Genomic DNA, 6,897 nt, shown 5'->3' on the forward strand with positions numbered 1-6,897 from the left:
GACACAACATGAGGTCAGTTCATTAGACACAACATGTGTTCAGTGAATTAGACGCAACATGAGGCACGTGCAGTAGACGGAAAATGAGGTCAGGACATTAGACACAACATGAGGTCAGTATAGTAGGCACAACATGAAGTTATACAGTTTCTCCTGATAAGTAAGTCCACTGTTCTCAGGAATCATCTATAAAGATAAACTGGTGCAGAAAATCTCCCAACCTCAACCACTATGCTACACTTGTATTATCTTCCTCTTTCTACATTTCCCTTTTATTATGAGGATGACATCATAAACAGTTAGTCGCAGACTCAGAGCAGAGACAGACACAGACACAGAGCAGAGACAGACACAGACACAGACTCAGAGCAGAGACAGACACAGACTCAGAGCAGAGACAGAGACAGATACAGACACAGACCCAGAGCAGAGACAGACACAGACAGAGGGGCAACGATAGCACCAGAACCTGAGTACAGACAGAAAGCACATTAAGTTATTGGAGATGTCTGAGGCCATCTATGCTGTGCCAGATATGACAAAGAAGGTCAAGTTTAACAGAGGTGAGATAAAGGAGAGGATTGTGGATATCTACGTCAGTGCAGACACCCTGAGAGACGGTGAGACCAGCACCACGAGAGAAGAGACAGCAGACACTGCTCCTAATAATGGACCAGGAGACCAGCACTCAGGTAACACACACACACACATACACTCACACACAAATGCAAATAAATGACACACACAATACATTAAACACATGAGATTACCCTGTGGTACTACAGATTTATTTGTCCCAATCCTGGATGATACAGTAAAACACATTACCAAAGATCTTTAATAATATGTTATTCAGTACATGTTCAGTGGTGGAAGAGACCCTCTGGAGTTGCTGCAGTGTGTCTGGGGCTGCTGTGTGTTCTCCTACTGGCTGGGATCATAGGCCTGTCTGTCCAATGTAAGTCTACAGTATATCTACACTAAACAACAAAATGCAACATGCAAACATTTCTAAGATTTTACTGAGTTACAGTTCATGTAAATCAATTGAAATAAATAAATTAGGCCCTAATCTATGGATGTCACATGACTGGCAGAGGATCAGCCATGGGTAGGCCTTGAAGGGCATAGGTCCACCCACTTCAGATTAAATCAAATCAAATCGAACGGCATAGGCAAGATGCAGTAGATGGTATCGAGTACAGCATATACATATGAGATGAGTAATGTAGGGTATGTAACCATTATATTAAGTAGCATTGTTTAAAGTGGCTAGTGATATATTTTCCATCAATTTCCATCGATTCCCATTATTAAAGTGGCTGGAGTTGAGTCAATGTTAGTGGTGGCTGTTTAACAGTCTGATAGCCTTGAGATAGAAGCTGTTTTTCAGTCTCTCGGTCCCAGCTTTGATGCACCTGTACTGACCTCGCCTTCTGGATGATAGCGGTGTGAACAGGCCGTCGGGTGGTTGTTGTCCTTGATGATCTGTATGGCCTTCCTGTGACATCGGGTGGTGTAGGTGTCCTGGAGGGCAGGTAGTTTGCCCCCGGTTATGCGTTGTGCAGACCTCACTACCCTCTGGAGAGCCTTACGGTTGTGGGCGGAGCAGTTGCCGTACCAGGCGGTGATACAGCCCAACAGGATGCTCTTGATTGTGCATCTGTAGAAGTTTGTGAGTGCTTTTGGTGACAAGCCAAATTTCTTCAGCCTCCTGAGGTTGAAGAGGCGCTGCTGCGCATTCTTCACGACGCTGTCTGTGTGGGTGGACCAATTCAGTTTGTCCGTGATGTGTACGCCGAGGAACTTAAAACTTACTACCCTCTCCACTACTGTCCCATCGATGTGGATAGGGGGGTGCTCCCTCTGCTGTTTCCTGAAGTCCACAATTGTCTCCTTTGATTTGTTGACGTTGAGTGTGAGGTTATTTTCCTGACACCACAGGGACCTCGGAAGGTCCCTCACCTCCTCCCTCGTTGTTGGTAATCAAGCCTACCACTGTAGTGTCGTCCGCAAACTTGATGATTGAGTTGGAGGCGTGCATGGCCACGCAGTCGTGGGTGAACAGGGAGTACAGGAGAGGGCTCAGAACGCACCCTTGTGGGGCCCCAGTGTTGAGGATCAGCGGGGTGGAGATGTTGTTACCTACCCTCACCACCTGGGGGTGGTCCGTCAGGAAGTCCAGTACCCAGTTGCACAGGGCGGGGTTGTGACCCAGGGTCTTGAGCTTGATGACGAGTTTGGAGAGTACTATGGTGTTAAATGCTGAGCTGTAGTCGATGAACAGCATTCTCACATAGGTATTCCTCTTGTCCAGATGGGTTAGGGCAGTGTGCAGTGTGGTTGAGATTGCATCGTCTGTGGACCTATTTGGGCGGTAAGCAAATTGGTGTCGGTCTAGGGTGTCAGGTAGGGTGGAGGTGATATGGTCCTTGACTAGTCTCTCAAAGCATTTCATGATGACGGAAGTCATCGTAGACGTTTAGCTCAGTTACCAAAGCTTTCTTGGGAACAGGGACAAGGGTGGCCCTCCTGAAGCATGTGGGAACAGCAGACTGGGATACGGATTGATTGAATATGTCCGTAAACACACCAGCCAGCTGGTCTGCGCATAAACTTGGCAGCCAGATTCCAAAAGGGCTTTATTACATACAGAAATGCTCCTCAGCACCCTCCCTCAGACGATCCAACAGGTGAATAAGCCTGATGTGGAGATCCTGGGCTGCTAAATTCTCTTAAACGACATTAGAGTTAGCTTATGTTAGAGGATTGAACATTCAGCTCTGGTGGACATTCCTGCAGTTTGCATGCCAGTTGCATGCACCCTCAAAACTTGAGACATCTGTGGCATTGTGTGGGACAAAAAAAACTGCACATTTTAAAGTGACTTTTTATTGTCCCGAGCACAAGGTACATCTGTATAATGATCATGCTCACTAACAGGAATGTTAACACATTTGTGCACTTAATTTTAGAGCGTATGAACGTACATGTGACCAACACCTTACATGTAGCGTTTATATTTTGGTTCAGTGTATATGTAGTTCTTATAATTCAGCTTTAGTAGTTCTGATGTGATATATTTTAGTTAGCAGTTTCTTCTTTATTGTTGTTGCAGACAGCAACGTCTCAAAGAACTCATCTGCAGAGAGAGACCAGCTACAGACCAGTTACAATAATCTGACTAAAGAGAGATACCAGCTACAGACCAGTTACAATAACCTGACTAAAGAGAGATACCAGCTGGAGACCAAATACAATAACCTGACTAAAGAAAAAGACCAGCTACAGACCAGATACAACAACCTGACGAATGAGAGAGACCAGCTACAGACTGAGAAAGCGTTTCTTAAAATGAGGCTGACCAATCTCAGTGAGTAAAACTACAGTCATCAATTATCAGTAAAAACACACACCTGATCATTTGTCTTTATTCTTTCATTAAGTATCCAGGGTGATCAGTTGAAGGAAATTAATGTTTCATTTTGTAGAACAAATATGCCCTGAAGGCTGGCAGAAGTTTGAATCCAGTTGGTACTTCCTGTCTACTGAGACTAAAACCTGGAAGGAGAGCAGAGAGGACTGTCTGGAGAGAGGAGCAGACCTGGTGATCATAAACAGTGATAAGGAGCAGGTGAGAGAGAGAGAGAGAGAGAGAGAGAGAGAGAGAGAGAGAGAGAGAGAGAGAGAGAGAGAGAGAGAGAGAGAGAGATAGAGGGAGGATATGGGTGTGCAGGGGGTAGATATGATCAAACATAAGTGTGTATATGTTTATGTCTCTCAACAACAGGAATTTCTCTTCAACCTCAACAAGAGAGTCTGGATTGGTCTGACTGACTCTGTTAATGAGAAGACCTGGAAATGGGTGGACGGCACCCCACTGACCACAGGGTGAGAGATGATAACTAATCTGTCAATAAGGCTACATTCAACCTTTTCATATACCGATTATTGTCATTGATGGCAGCAGTCAACAAAGTTAACTTTAAGATTTAACATTTCTTCATATTATTTTGTCTGACTGTTTATAACCCTGTAGGTACTGGTATTAACCATGATATCTGACTGTTTTTAACCCTGTGGGTACTGTTATTAACCATGATATCTGACTGTTTTAACCCTGTAGGTACTGGTATTAACCATGATATCTGATCGTTATTAACCCTGTAGGTACTGGTATTAACCATGATATCTGACTGTTTTTACCCTGTAGGTACTGGTATTACCCACAACCTGATAATGCAGGTCCTACTCAGAACGAGGACTGTGTTGAGATACGTAATGACCAGCTTCCTCTAAAGGCATGGAACGACTTGTCATGTGACAGCGAACTCAACTGGATTTGTGAGAAAGCGTTTTATCATCACCATGACAACATACTGTAATACATACAGCAGCCTACAGTGCACAGAACTTCCTCCTTCATTCTCTCTCTCTCTCTCTCTCTCTCTCTCTCTCTCTCTCTCTCTTTCTCTTTCTCCCTCTTTCTCCCTCTTTCTTCCTCCCTCTCCCTCTCCCTCCCGCACGCAAACACATTGTATTTGTTTGTATTAGCATATGAATAAAAGTCCTACTCATTTCCTGAAATTGTAGCTTCCTGTGTCCCAGTAGTTATGTTTGACACGTCATCCGATACAACATGAAGTTAGTACATTTGACTTTGTTTACACTCTGCATGCAGTACATTTCATCATTTCCAATTATAATACCTTATTCTCTCTTGCTACAGATATTTACATGCTCCAATTGAGGCCTGGTGATGACATTCTCAACAGTACCAAACCACCATTACATACACTGTATAGGAAGGAGGTGACTGTATCACCAATCAATGAGTGTAGTAGAGATATCAAAGGATGTTACTGAATCATCTTTGACAGTCAGTCTTTGTTGTCAAATTACATATAAGCACAATATCAAATGCTCACATTTGACAGTTGATCCTCTATACAGTTCCTTTCGGAAACAATTCAGAACCCTTGATGTTTTCCACTACAGCCTTTTTCAAAAATGTTCTAAACTATTGTCCTCGTCAATCTGCAAACAATAACCTATAATGGCAAAGCATAAACAGTGTTAAGATTAAGAAATATCACATTTGCATAAGTATTCAGACCCTTTACTAAGTACTTTGTTGAAGCATTTTTGGCAGCGATTACAGCCTTGAGATGCCTTAGGTATGACACCACATTCTTGGCACACCTGTATTTGGGGAGTTTCTCACATTCTTCTTTGCAGATCCTCTCAAGCTCTGTCAGGTTGGATGGAGGGCGTTGCTGTAAGGCTATTTTTAGGTCTCTCCAGAGATGTTTGATCGTGTTCGAGTCCAGGCTCTGGCCACTCAAGGACATTCAGATACTTATCCCGAGGCCACTTTTGCATTGTCTTGGCTGTGTGCTTAGGATCGTTGTCCTGTTGGAAGGTGAACCTTCACCCCAGTCTGAGGTCCTGAGCATTCTGTAGCAGGTTTTCATCAAGGATCTCTTTGCTGCGTTCATCTTTGCCTCAATCCTGACTAGTCTCCCAGTCTCTGCTGCTGAAAAACATCCCCACAGCATGATGCTGCCACCATCATGCTTAATCGTACGGATGGTGCCAGGTTTCCCCCAGACTTGACGCTTAGCATTCTGGCCAAAGAGTTCAATATTGGTTTCAACAGACTAGATAATCTTGTTTCTCATGGTCTGAGAGTCTTCAGGAGCCATTTAGTAAATTCCAAGCAGGCTGTCATGTGCCTTTTACTAAATTGTGGCTTCCGTCTAGCAATTCTACCATAAAGGCCTGATTGGTTGAGTGCTACAGAGATGGATGTCCTTCTGGAAGGTTCTCCCATCTCCACAGAGAAAATGTAGAGCTCTGTCAGAGTGACCATCAGGTTCTTGGTCACCTCACTGACCAAGGCCCTTCGCCACTGATTGCTCAGTTTCTCGGCAAGCTCTAGGAATAGTCTTGGTGGTTCCAAATGTCTTCCATTTTAGAATGATGGAGGCCAGTGTGTACTTGGGGACCTTCAATGTTGCAGACTTCTTTTGTTACCCTTCCTTAAGTATGTGCCTCGACTCTATCCTGTCTCGGAGCTAAACTGACAATTCCTTCGACCTCATGGCTTGATTTTTTCTCTGACATGCACTGTTAACTTTGGGACCTTATATTGACAGGTGTTCCTTTCCAATCTGTTCCTTTCCAGATGTTCATGTCCAATCATTTGAATTTACCACAGGTGGACTCCAATCAAGCAGTAGAAACATCTCAAGGATGATCAATGGAAACAGGATGCACCTAACCTCAATTTCGAGTGTTATAGCACAGGGTGGGACTGCTTATGTGAATATGTTTTTTCTGTTTAGTATTTTTAAGAATTTTGCCAACATTTCTAAAAACCCGTTTTTGCTCTGTCAGTTTGGGGTATTGTGTGTAGATTGCTGAGGAAAAAATCATATTCAACCCATTTTAAAATAAGGCAAAAAAAAATACAATACAACAACAGCCTAAAAAAGCCTAAAAAAAACATTTACACTCCTCTGTAACAGTCTCCAATTAATATTTTAAATTCATTCAGTGGCATGGATTGTAGATCATTCCATAAGTCTGGTGCACAAGAAGAGAAGCCAGTCTTGCCTAATACTGTGAATGTCCTGGGGACTTTAAGTAGCAACCACCTAGCAGACCGGGTATGGTAACTGCTGGTGGTGAAGGAGACCAGACTGCAGGGGTAAAGAGGGAGTTTACCCAAAAGGGCTTTGTAGATGAACATATACAAATCTATCTTTCAGCGCATATAAAGTGAGGTCCAACCTGCCATTTGGTACAATGTGCAATTTATTAACAGCTAGTCTTTGTTCTCCACTTCCCCTCTATGATCTATAACTTCCTGGTATGATAGTGTCCTGTCCATCA

General features: G+C 43.5%; 1 long non-coding RNA gene across 1 annotated transcript; it reads left to right on the forward strand.

Moving 5' to 3' along the window:
* The first annotated feature begins 542 nt into the window (after nt 1-542).
* On the forward strand, nt 543-3,292 carry LOC118941395. The gene is made up of 3 exons (XR_005037616.1): nt 543-692; nt 857-958; nt 3,119-3,292. It is a non-coding gene; the product is annotated as an uncharacterized LOC118941395 (long non-coding RNA).
* The last annotated feature ends 3,605 nt before the right edge of the window (nt 3,293-6,897 follow it).

The sequence above is a fragment of the Oncorhynchus mykiss genome, chromosome 19 (assembly GCF_013265735.2).
Source record: "Oncorhynchus mykiss isolate Arlee chromosome 19, USDA_OmykA_1.1, whole genome shotgun sequence".
NCBI lineage: Eukaryota > Metazoa > Chordata > Actinopteri > Salmoniformes > Salmonidae > Oncorhynchus > Oncorhynchus mykiss.